We start from the raw sequence: 13,573 nt of genomic DNA, 5'->3' as shown, positions 1-13,573 counted from the left end.
AAAACCTGAGCTTCCATGGACAGTTGGGAGTCAAGAATTACCCCGAGGCTGCGGACCTGGTCTTTTAGGGGCAGTTGTACCCCATTGAGCACCAGGTCCAAGTCCCCCAACCCTCCTTGTTTCCCACGAACAGTTTTTGTCAGGGTTCAGTGTGACGTCCTTCCCCGGTTCTCCCTTCTCAGGTTCCCACCTGCTTGTGGCTACTGCCTTTCACTAGGCACCACCAGGGACACCACCAGTCCGGACCGTCCTTTATATGGTTTCTCACTCCGCTCTAGCACAGATCTCACTAGATCCCCCTGCTAGGCAACACCACCAGTCACGTCCTATAACCAATACTTCCAGAGACTTTGCCTGAGTCTCTCTCTAGCTGGTTACTTTTGTGACTGCGTGCTTATGCTGTTCCCAACCCCCTTATATCTTTATAGATAACGCATGCAACTCTGGGTTGCTCTGGATACTTGAATTGTTATTATTCCTCCCTTCACCGCTGCCACCATTAGATACTGTTTCTGTTCACCCTTGGTAATTACCTTGCCCTCCCTTCTGGTATGTATATCCCCCAGCCAAGGATCAGGCCTTTGGTAAACCAAATAAGTATTTATTAAATATCAGAAATAACAAGATTAGTTTTAGAATGTTTCACAAGCGTATTTTATCTATTCCTGTTTTGTACTTGACTTATTGTTAATCAGAACTCCAACTCCCTCTTTCTCCACACTCCCAACATCCACCCAGATTCAACTGTCATTCAGAGCTTGGAAAAGTTACTTTTTTGAACTACAACTCCCATCAGCCCAATCCAGTGGCCATGCTGGCTGGGGCTGATGGGAGTTGTAGTTCAAAAAAGTAACTTTTCCAAGCTCTGCATTCTTCCATTTATACTCCCAGCCATTCAAACGCTCAGCCAATCATCCAGCATTCTACTGCTCATGTACTCCCCCCTCCTCTTTCACTCCACTTACCATATGTCTTCTATATAAACAGCACTTACCATATTTACACTATAAGCAGGAACATCACATTCAACTTTGAATGAGAGATAGAGCTGCGTGTCATCCGCATATTGGTGACACTGCAGCCCAAATCTCCTGATGATAGCCCCCAGTGGCTTTGTATAGATGTTAAATAGCATCGGGGAGAGGATGGAGCCCTGCGGCACCCCACATGTGAGAGGCCAAGGGTCCAAAACCTCATCCCCCGGTGCTACTCTTTGGTATCTGTCAGAAAGGAAGGAACGGAACCACTGCAAAACAGTGCATGGAACCGCTGCTTGCCGGGCCCAATTCAAGGTTTTGGTTTTGACCTTTAAATCCCTACATGGTTTCGGCCCAGCCTATCTGAAGGAGCGCCTCCAGCATCATCAGCTATGCCACCTAACAAGATCGGCCTCAAAAGACCTTCTCTCTGTCCCACCAGTCAAAACAGCTAGACTGGTGAGGACTAGAGAAAGGGCTTTTTCAATTGTGGCCACCACCCTATGGAACTCCCTTCCAAATGATCTCCGCCAGGCCCCCTCTAAAATGAGTTTCTGCCGGGCCGTGAAGACCTGGCTCTTCAGGCAGGCCTTTGGGGTGGGCTAGATTTTAACATCATTGCTTTTAGATTTTAAAGTTATTGTATTGATGTGTCATTTCGTGCTATTTTGCTTATTTTGTATGTCGCCCAGAGTGACTGGTTAGCCAGCCAGATGGGCGACTAAGAAATCCAATAAATAAATAAATAAATCGTACAAAGAGAAAGTAACAACTATTAGAAAACATGTAAACTGGACATCTCTCTTACTTTGAATTCCCACTCAAAATCATTTGGATCCCAACCCAGTTTCACAGCTGACACTTGCCAACATCAAGCCAATAGCTTTGTCAGCCAGGAACTGACACAAAGATTGGGCCTAATGTGCCTGTCCTCCCTCCATCTTTTGCCGCTGCCACCATGAGTGGCTGGGCTATGGGTGCAGCAATGTCTCTGCCACTCTGCAGAGCTCTGGCAGCAGCAGCAGGGAGTTAGATTAATCTGCCAGTCTATTGAAGCAATATCAATAAAGATCTTGTGGCACCCTAAAGATGGGCAGACCAATCCAAACCCACCTTACACCAGGAGTCAGTGGGGAGCTGAGTAAGTGGAGGTCTTCCTCTGTCTCTCAGTCTAAGATGCCATAACCCTTTTTGTTGTTTTGCTGCAACAGGCTAACATGGCTATCCCTCTGGATATTGTTCAAGTGAGAAATTAGGCTGTGGGCTCTGTTTCCCTATTACACACAATAGGAACTTTTGGGAATGGGATACTCTCAATATAATTCAGAATACCTACCTATGCTTGCAGAATGCAATCTGAATTATGGTTTAATAGTATATACATGTTTCCAGTATGATGTGGTCAAGTTTTGTAAGTCATATTCTTTTATCTTAAAATAAGCTTTGAAGACCAGACATTCTTAGATTAAGGTCACTATTTACATGTTTTCCATCACTGGATATGTGTTTCTATGGGTATGGTCTACAAGCAATCACTACTCTGATTATTTTATAAAGACTTGGAAACGCATGGAAAGAGAAGCAGCCACTGACCATATAATTAACTTGTCTTTTGAAAAAACGTAGATTACAACACTTTTGTCCAAGTTGCATTTGGCTAAACAACAAGGTTTGGTTTCCTTTGAATAAACCCATTATAACAAGACTTTAGAATGCCTTGATCAAAATTTCTGCTTCTTCTAGAAAAAAAACAGCTGAAATTTAATTTTCAGATTACATGGAGAAAAGATGTTCACTCATTTTGACCTCTCAAATCCACTCCCAACAGCCACATAAGACTGCATTTGGGAGCACTGTTGTGGATGGCTGAAGAGGGGGACAAGACAAAGCTTCCTGGCATACGTGCACACACTCCTGCCTCTGGGGGCATGGCCAGAGGCTTTATAGGTATTGGCCTCACCCCTATGGGACTCTTTCAACATTTGTGTACCCACTCAGCCCATCCCATGTTCTAGTATAACAGAACAATATTTTTTTTGCCTACCCACAAATTGGCCAAGCTAGGCAGGTTTTTTCACCCACTGTACTGGATTCAGGGGTGTAGAGATCTAGGGGTTGGTGCAGTTAAAAAGGTTAATTTGCTTGAATGGCTAATTTGGTTCAATTGTTGACATGAAGCTGCAAGAAAGGTTAACGTTGAAATGGAAATGTACTGCCTGCAAGTTGATCCCGACTTATGGCAACCCTATGAATAGGGTGTTCATGGTAAGCAGTATTCAGAGGGGGTCTGTGAGTTCAAATCCCTGCTCGTGTCTCCTGGGTGTCAAGGGCCAGCTAATGATCATCCCCACAGTGAGTGGCTCAGGGGTTACGTGCCCTGCCACCTGTGCAGCTGTGGGCAAGCTGCATAATCCCAAGAAGCCCAATTGCCCGCCAGCTGGCAGTTGCGGACAAGGAAGGGGCTGGCTTGTGCAGCTGTGGCAAGCTGAGCAGGCCCTAGCCAGCTTGGGAGGACTCTCCCTTATTCCCTTAGGTTAATGTTAGATAAGGGAATAAGGGAGCACTATTAGACAACTTTGCAGGTGAAGGGCGTGTCTGGGTACCAGCTTCTCTAGGTTGTGGAGCCTTAGACTGGTTATTGAATGTTCTTGAGGATCACTTGCCACACCATCCCAGAACTGTGGGGTTCACGGGGGGAGAGGGGCTGGGAGCCTCCCTACTCGCCACAAGATGGGCCTCAGGTTTTGGGGCTATGGAATAGGGAGGGCTTGGCTGGGTTTGGACAAAGTTGAGGTTAAAGTTAGCTTCCTACAAATTTCCCCTAAAGAAGTTATTGATGAAATGTGTCTCAGGTTAAACCTTCACTTGTGTCTCGACTCTTTGTTCCCAGGTCAGGTCACACACACCCCAAAAAAGTGGCCATGTTTTTTTTTAATCCTGTTTGCTGCTATTCACTGCTACTCTGTCCCTTTGTGCGGAAATTAGGGATCCATTGTGAAATAATAATATCACAATCAGACAATTAGATTTGTGTATACAAATCTAATTGTGTATTTAACATCAATGAGAGCAAAGAAAGCCAATGATAATGAAGGCAATTCTTTCTCTGGATGAATCAGCTAATTAGATCATCAATTGTCTTCTGTACTTTCATCCAACTTGCAACAAAATCCTATTAATTCCTCAAAAAAGGGGGTGGTAGAGAGGAGGTACTTTTCCTCATTGATGAAAACAGTTATAAAAAGTGCCCCATCTGTTGGCTGAGCCCAGCATTTGAACCCTGAAGGCAAATATATATAGTAGAGAGAAAAATTGTTTTTAAATTGCTTTTTTAAAATGTGTTTTTAAATTTGTATATTTGTTTTCAATGTTTTTAATTGTTGTAAACCACCCAGAGAGTTTCGGCTATGGGGCAGTATACAAATGCAATAAATAAATAAATAAAATGCGATAAATGAGCAATAGCAAATGTTAAGCTGCAAACAGAACTAAACCATAAGTGTTGTACCATAGAGATACTGAACCTAACATACGACATTAGTATCCTACTAAATTAAATGCAGAAACATCTTTAGTCACTTATGGAAGTAGCACAAGCTGATCACAGTATATGATGAAGGCCAAAGCTAATTGCATGCTAGGCAAAAAACATGTTTATGCCAAAAGAGATAGAGAACAAACAGAAGAGCCCTCCCTTCCTCCTCCTCCCTTATCAGTTTCACCTATCCTAAGCATGATTCCAGGGGAGTAAATCTCATTGAACTCAATGAGCATGCAAATGATCAATCCATTCTCAGCAAACATGTCCAGGATCCCATTTCTTGCCTCCCAGATTAAAAAGCAGAGAAATCCGCTAATCAACAAACAAACCCAAATTGTTCTTTTTACTATGTTCAAAGCCTTTTTATTGGTTAATGTCATATGATGGTGAAGACAGCTTTTTGTGTTTCAACCTGGAGGTTATATTCTATTTCTGTTTTGGGTGCAACTGAAACTTCAGTTTTGATATAAAATTCGACTGACTACAATATGTTGCTACTTAAGCAATGAATGTAGCTGCTGGAAAAAACAAACTTGGCTGCCCAAGATTCATGAGTTCAGCCTGCTATGCTTAAACCACTCCACTTAAGGAAGCGTGGCCATAGTCAAATAAAAACTGGTTGCCAATTTGTTACTAGACCGAATTCAAGGTGTGCTTTCCAAGTTAAGGGTGCTACATCATACTTGTTCTGTTCTTGTAAGAAATTGATCCTTTAGTGTAGCAGCACCTGCATTTTGGAACTCCCTGCCTATTGACATTAGGCAGGTACCTTCATTGTACTCATTCTGACACCTGCTAAAAACATTCTTGTTTAGGCAAGCCTATCTACTCATGTAGAAACTATTATGCTTTTTATATATTTATAACTCATTGTTGGTTTTATTATTTTGAATGTTTTTAAATACCTGTCTAACTGTTTTTGCCAGCAATGTTATTGTTTTAATTCCTTCCGTAAATCGCTTTGAGATTTTTTTTTATAATAAAGTGGTATACAAATGTAAATAAAATACATACATACATTTTGGAGCCACTGTGGCCCTTGGGTCTCTTTCCTCTTTTAGGAACAAAGGATTCTGCCTTATACCGACTCAGGCCATTTGGTACCATCTAGTTCAGTACTGATGACATGGACGAGCATTGGCTCTCCAGGATTCCAGGCAATAGCCTTTTTCAGAAATTGGATTTTGGACCTTTGCATGCAAAGCATGTGCTACATGCTGTTTAAAAAGTATGTTTTAAAAATTATTCTTTTCAATTCATTAATGAATGCACATCATGTCTAGGGCAGATACACACCATGCATTTAAAACACATTCAACACATATTTGAAGCACATGAATCCCACCACAGAATCATGCGAACTGTAGTTTGTTAAGGGTGATGGGAACTATAACTGTGAGGAGGAAACTACACTTCCCAGGATTCTTTGGGGGAAGACATGTGCTTAAAATGCAAGTTGGATGTGCTTTAAATGTATTGTGTGCATCTACTTCATAAACTTTGCCTGCATGTAAATCATTTTAATTATTTTTTTAAAATGGAAACCAGCTACAAAGTCTACTGGGTGACCATGGGCTACTCACCACCTCTCAGCATAATCTGTCCTTCAGAGTGAAAACAACAGAGGGGGCCCATGACCACCCCAAAGAAGAAGGGCACATTTAAAACGTAGACCAAATAATAATGTACAAACATAGTATGAAATCAGATACTTATCTGGACATTGTATGAAGAAATATTTATATAAGCTGGACTGTCAAAGATATCATTTACACAACCTGTAAATATATTTATAGTACTATCCTATGCATGTTTACTTTGAAGCAAGTCCCAATGTATTCAGTGGGGCTTACTCAAACAGGGAAGTGTGCACAGAACAGCAGCCTCAAGTGATAAGGAATTTCACTTATGCAACCCAAAATTCAGAATCATGCCACTTTAAGCTGTTTTGCAATTGTTTTATACTTGTTTTTAGGCTTATTGGATTTTAAAGGGATTTATTTCTTGTTGTGAGCTGCCTTGGTTTCCAACAGGCAACCCAACCACACAGGGATGTTGGAAAGAGTCCATATACACACATACTGGAGATGTAAAATACATACACTCCATATAATAGTTTATTGTCAAAAGCAGTTGGTCATTGCTGAACATTTCATTTAAAAAATAAAATCGGTATTAGTTCCCTACAAAATAAAAGCAGTAAAGCCCTCCCTCATTGTTTTAAAAATAGGATTGGAGGGGGAAAGATTTACAACACAAACACAATCCTTTGCTATGTTCACTCAAAAGTCCTGTTGTTTTACAGCACATTCCTAACCATGTCAATTCAAAAGTAAGTCCTACTGAATTCAATGGGGTTTACTCCTGGTATGTGGGATTAATAATTTTACTCTCAGAAAAATAAGTATAGGATTAAAGCTTAGTTTTGGGAAGGTTTTCAAAACAGACTAAGAATCAGACAAATAAACTGCCTTCTTCAACAGGCCATGAAAATTTAAACTTGTTTGACTCCTCATAATTAGAAAAGTGTAATACATTGTAATGGCACACAAGAGAGAAAGAAACTTTAGCTTACTCAATTTATGAAATCTTCAGACAAGTAGGGGGAAAACAGTTTTCTGGGCTTGCAATGAGTTCTAGCTATTGCCTGGGGGGTCAACAAATCCCTTGTCAATCACAACTCTGACTTTACTTATTGGCTACAAACTTGAAAGGGCAGGATTAGAGCAGCCAGCTGCAAACTCATTTAGCAGAAATTACAGGGAGGGGCAGCTGATGTTTTGGTGTATATCTCATGAACCAGACCACCTAGGAACTTATTTTTTTTAATGAAAACTGAGAGTCCAGATATTGAGGTAACTAACCCAGAGACCCAGAGAGGACCCCAAAAATCCAGAGTCTCCAGGTGAATACTGGAAACCTGGAAACCCCAATTATAAACTGTACATCAGTACCCCAAAGTCAAGTGAACTGGTGAAAATTTCTTTACACATGGCTTCTAACCTCTATTGTTTGAAAAATGAAGAGGGGAGGGTAAGACATACACAACATCAGTGCTTGCCTGCCCTTAAAATAATTGTCATAAACCAGTATGTGGATAAAAATCCACAGCATCAAATCCATAGTATAATCCAAAAATATTAAATCCTTTCCTGACTCTCTTTTTTTTTTCAATTAATTTTTATTCTAATTTTCAAAACCAAAATAATACAACAAGAAAACAACACAAATCAATAACTAATACAATACAAAAAAATACATATATATAAAAATATTGACTTCCGATTTGTCATAGTTCAGCTATAAATCTATAATATATAACAAACCTATCTCTTAATAGATTATAAAATCACCTTCCTCCAGCGGTTATCTTAGTTGGTTTCAAATCTCATTAACATCATATCATTTTAATATTCCACAAAAAGTCAAAGAGAAGTTTCCAATCCTTGAGATATATATCAATCAATTTTTTTTCTAAATAAACATGCCAATTAATCCAGCTCATCAAATCTACTAAATCCAGTAATTTCAAAACACTATAATTCAACTATAAATCTATAATATGTAACAGACCTATCTCTTAATAGATTATAAAATCACCTTCCTCCAACAGTTATCTTAGTTGGTTTCAAATCTCATTAACATCATATCATTTTAATCTTCCACAAAAAGTCAAAGAGAAGTTTCCAATCCTTGAGATATATGTCAATCATTTTTTTTTTCTAAATAAACATGCCAATTAATCCAACTCATCAAATCTACTAAGTCCAGTGATTTTAAATCGCTCTTCTGTCATTATCCATATTGGGTCCATCTTCCATCTTCCATCTTTACGCACCCAAAAATCTTGCTGTCATAGTCATATAATAAAAGTCTGATAGGAATTTCCTCCATCACAGATATTTTCTTGCCATCAAATCCAAACGTATCACTGAAGTATTGTTGCAAAGCCGCATCTCTGTTCCTCTCTTCCATGTGATACACTAGTACATCTCTTGAAGGTTTTTCCATTGACACAAGACAGGGATTAATTCTGTTAACTTTCTCCATTTCAAGTTCCATCAGATCCTTCCAGTCCAGGAATTTTTTTGAACCGATAATATCTTTATCTCCAATCTCTTCAATTCCTTCAGGGACAGCGCTGAATTCCAAACTGTAATATTTGTCTCCAGGATCCATCACAGCCAGGAAATCCAAATCTTTTTTCATGTCCATAATTAAGCCAATCTCCATAGTTTGAACCTTGCCTTTAATTTCTCTTTCATCCTTTTTTTGTTTTCCAGATCTATCTTTATTCTCCTTTCTCATAGAATCCTGAGTTTCTTTCAGCTCCTGTCTCATTTCGTAAAATTCAATTCTCCACGCTTGTCTATTATTTCTCAGTTCTTGTTTTATTGAGTTAATCCCATTCATTATTTTCTGAAACATGTCTAGAGATAAAGTCCCTTCTTGTACATCCATGGTCTTCTTAATTGTCATTCTTAAAGCCAAAGGAACAAAACTCCTTCAATTTTCAATGTCCCAAACAAAGAGCAGCTTATTTCTTTAACCAGTTACAAAGGAGTTAATTTTTCCAACAAACTTACGTCACACGCTAGACAGCCCTTATCTCTTATCTGCCTGAAAGTGTAAGAACAGCTTTAATTCACAGCGTCGAAATAGCTAGCAGCAGAGAGAATGAGCAGATTCGTCAAAAAAAAAGTAGATCAGAAAAAATAATCTCAGCCATAGATCAAAAAGATTTCTTATCTCCTCCCATCAGAAATCTCTCGCCCATTGTAATCTTTAGAATGCCATTTTCCATGTCAGCTTTTTGCAATAAAAAAAAGATAAGCTATTTATATTTTCTTCCCCCTTAGTTCCGTGAATAAAAAAAGGAAAGTCTTACCTCACCTAGGTTATCTCAATTGCTGTTACTTTGACAAATCTCTTTAGCTGTATAGATAAGAAAATGATGAATGTAGACAGGAGGATGTTTGCCTGTTAATCCGTATAAAAAAAAAAACGGGTCACTTATCCAGCTGAGCTAGCATAAAAATCCTCGCTCTGTCTGAGCTGCTGGAAGACAGACAATTCTGACGAATTCCAGACTCCAACAATCAAAACAAAGCTATGTAGGAAATCTCACGTTTCTTCTTTAACCGGAAGAAATTATTCCCAGTCAGAAAAGAGCCTTCTGACTGAATTTAAACTGGAAAAGTTTCATCCAAGACGGGAGCCCGTCTCAGAGGCTGCACAGGCGTAGGGATCCTCCTGGGAAGTGTGATCCTTCCCTGACTCTCAAGGGAGAAATGTACACTTTCCCATGCAACGTAATTACTTAAGATTACACGAGATATTAAATACGAGAGCTATGTGGAATGACCCAAATCTAGAGTAAAATATCAGAAAATGTATTGTACTTTACTGTGAACTTCTTGTTTTAATTTTTGCAGTTTCTGGTTCTGGGCTTGCCCTAATCAGCACATTTTGTGGTAGTAAAGATTTTATTAATTTCAGAATGATTAAGTTAAATAATAAACTTTTTTAATGTAATAGCCTAAAAATGAGATCAAAGTTGGGAAATACAAATTTTCAAGATTTATTTCTAAATCAATAGTTTTTGACAAATATAACAATCCCCTCAGTTCAGTCTAGTAATGTAACACTTTGCCAAGGCCAAACATTATGTTAAGCAATACCAACACACACACACACACACACAGAGCTCAAGAACTCATCCATTGAGAATACTGGAGGGTGGTTAGTGTTTATGAAAATATAGTTAAAATTAATTTTCTGACAACTTTTAAATCAATACCAGGCTAGGTGTAGTTTTGCCTGCCAGAAGCCAAGAGTTAAGATTGAAAACATGGAAACATACAACATACAGGTACTAGATTATACTTATACTGTTCCTTGACATTCAAAAATATATGATTGGTAAAAGCCCAGCTGAGATATAACAATCTAAGTACAATCAAACCCAGAACAAGCCTTGTGCTCTCATACTCCCTCCTTCCATTCCCCTCCCCCCTGCTCCCTGGCTGCTGGTTGTCTGAGGAAGAAATAATGGTTTGTTTAACCACAGTTTCCCATAATGTCCATACTACTTACAAGCCAGGATATTGTGAGTGAGTAGTGTACAGAACATGCAATGAGTTTACAGGAAGAAGACTTGTTCCCACTTTGATAAACCGTGGCTTATCTATTAAAATAATTCCATATAAACTGGGCCAGAAGCTGCTAAAGAAATGTATTTGTTTCTTCCTCTCCCTATAGCTAAGATCTATAAGATCACACATAGGTAATTCTAACCAAGTCATGCATTTCTGAATTTGTCTGCCTATAATTTAAAAATAAAAGTAGAAGGGAAATAACATAATTATACTGTTTCCAGTCTCAAGAACTCAATTTTCCTACTGTTTAATAGCTTGCTAGTCTTATGTGGCTACTAACTTTGGATTGCATGTAGCTATTTTGGAGTTTGTCCTATCATGATGCCAGCTACCTAAGAAATCTTCACTCCCTTGACAATTTTTATTTCTTCTGAGCAAATACTAAATACTGGTTGTTGCAGAGGGGCAGGCCATGTATTCCTCTGTCGATTGTGCCAGACACAGAAATGTTTGGAGAGATGACAGATTTTTCATTTTTGCTATGCAAGGGCTGGCCATTATACAAAATGTTCATTTTGTGCCTTCTTAATGTAACTGTTGGGTAACTTAAAAGTAATAACAGGCAGCTGCTGGCCTGGGGAAAATAAAATGTATCAGCTACATGTTTCTCTTTAAAATAGTGCAACTGAGACAGAAAATGCTTGGATAGCTTCTGAAATCTGGGGATACTGAGCACAAAGAGTGCTGTGTGATGTGACAAACATACTGCTGCTACATTTGTGCATGTCAAGGTGATGAAGCACACATTAAGATAACAATGATGTGTTATCTTCTGGTAGTCTTATTACATCAAACCAGTGTGTCAAGTTAACAGGCCACACACAAATTCTTGCCCTTGGCAAGAATCTTGCCCTTATTAGCAGGGCCGGTTCCAAAGGGTGGCCAGGTTGGGCACTGGCCCGAGGGCCCCGCAGCTCTAGGAGCCCCTGGGGGGCCCTGAGGGGCTCTCCGCTCCCCTTCCATGATCCCGTGGATCGCAAGACAAGCTTCCGAGCCGCCCGCCATCCCCTGCGCTTCACCTACCTTTCTCTGCTGTTTGCGCAGGGTTGCCATCAATAAAGATGGTGGCCGAGGTTTCTGTAAGGGACTGAAGTTCGTCTTGCGATCCGCGGGATCGCGGAAGGGAAGCAGAGGGGCCCGGGGCAGGCTAATGCCCAAGGGCCCCCGCATTCCTGGAGCCGGGCCTGCTTATTGGTAATATACAATCTGAACTTTATTGCTTGAGGGCAGAAAATTATTCCTCAGGTTTTATTATTTATTTATGTATTTATTATTTGATTTATAGCCCGCCCTTCCTCCCAGCAGGAGCCCAGGGCGGCCCAAGGTTGGCTCTGCCATTGAACTAATTCCTAACATACCTGTTTGAAATGTTCTGTTCCAATTGAAATCTCAAACATGGGCCTACTTTTGCACAAGAACACCAAGAAAAACAGCATTTTTATCTATTTGTAACCCTCAGTGTTCACATGAGGATGCTAAGGGCTATCAGCTGTGGAACTGGGCAACGTAGGAGACCTACCTTTGCAGAAAAATTGCAGGAATTGGAATGACGCCTAAATCCAACAATCATGGCAATGAAAAATGCATGTGCACTTCCCACCACCAGAGTGCTTTCATATGATAGCTTAGTGGCAGGGCATATGCTTTGTATGTCCCAGACCCAGAGTAGATGGACCAATGGTCTAACTCATATCTAGTGGCAAAAGGCAACATGCAGATTATAATCTGGATCCACAAAACAGGGAATAAACTGAGGAAAAGCATAGGGAACTCTTTTCTGGTCAGCCAATACAGCCTCATTTTCACAAATGACTAGTGTAGCTGAGGATTTTGTCAAATCACAGCTTTATGGGAAGCAGTGGCTTTTCAGTGAACTTGGATAGAAGAGAAAGAATTCAGCTGAGCTCTCTGTTCTTGGCCCAAGGCAAGCTCTTTCTTTGTTGGCAGTTTCCAAAAGGCAGAAGCTGAAATAAATGCTTGCACATTAAGTAACTTGAGTACAGTACTGTAAAGACTGGAGAGGCATATATCATCTTGACAGTGTGTTCATGGGAATGCCTGATGTTCAGGAGTATGAAGTGTGAGGTATTTCTATTGATTTTTGATCAAAATTAACAGCTGGTCTGGCTATATTTATTTATTTGGGATATTTTTACTCACTTTTCATCAGCTGATCCCAGGGTGGGTTACAGCATCATTTAAAACAATTAAATAATCCATGCAATATAATAGATAATAATATACATTAAATACAGAATACAAAATTCCAGCAACCAACTGGAGCAGCTGATCAATAGCTCCTAAATGCCAGGGCAAACAGGCAGGTTTTAATCCAGCCCTTAAAAGTCAGCAGGGAATTCCATAATAATGGTGCCACCACCACGCAGGACCTATTCCATGTCAGTTCACAATGAGCTTCCCCTAGTGGTGGAATAAGAAAGCCCTACCCTCCAGAACTAAGGACTCCGACAGGCTAATACAAGAGAAGGGCTTATTCATATAGCTGGGGGCCAGGTTGTTTAAGGCTTTATAAGTCCACACCAGCACCTCAAAAATGTACATTTCTAGTTTGGAACTTTCCATGCATTCGTGACACTTTGCATGACCATAAATCCAGCCGTTTCTTGCCCTTTGGCAGTATTTAAGATGTGATAAACATGTTGGCCCTTAAATAAAATAAACACTGAACTGCCAAAGAGCCATGATTAAATGGTATGATTAAGATGCTCTAAGTAACCAGATGAACATTTGGAGCTATCCTTGTTACAAAGAAAGAACAAGATAGCCAACTGGACCAATTTCCAGTACCATGAAAAGTCAAAGGGATCAGAGATTTGGGCGTGGGGGATATAAGTGTAGGGGTGAAAAGACACTGAGGGTCAGAAAACAGAAGGCTT

At 39.9% G+C, this 13,573-nt stretch overlaps 1 protein-coding gene across 2 annotated transcripts in view; it reads right to left on the bottom strand.

Moving 5' to 3' along the window:
• The window catches only part of CNTN3 (contactin 3), a 411,452-nt gene that overhangs the window by 336,364 nt on the left and 61,515 nt on the right, over positions 1-13,573 (bottom strand). Inside the window, exon 1 of one of the 2 annotated variants that reach the window (XM_061618592.1) lies at positions 9,412-9,592. The exons of the other annotated variant lie outside the window; for it this stretch is intronic. The gene's annotated coding sequence lies outside the window, so the exon portion shown is untranslated. Of the gene's footprint in view, positions 1-9,411; positions 9,593-13,573 lie in introns of those variants that run through there. 2 annotated transcript variants of the gene reach the window in all.

The sequence above is a fragment of the Rhineura floridana genome, chromosome 3 (genome assembly GCF_030035675.1).
Source record: "Rhineura floridana isolate rRhiFlo1 chromosome 3, rRhiFlo1.hap2, whole genome shotgun sequence".
Lineage (NCBI taxonomy): Eukaryota > Metazoa > Chordata > Lepidosauria > Squamata > Rhineuridae > Rhineura > Rhineura floridana.
The sequence above is the reverse complement of the archived record's forward strand: the minus strand, read 5'-3'. Positions and strand labels throughout refer to the sequence as shown.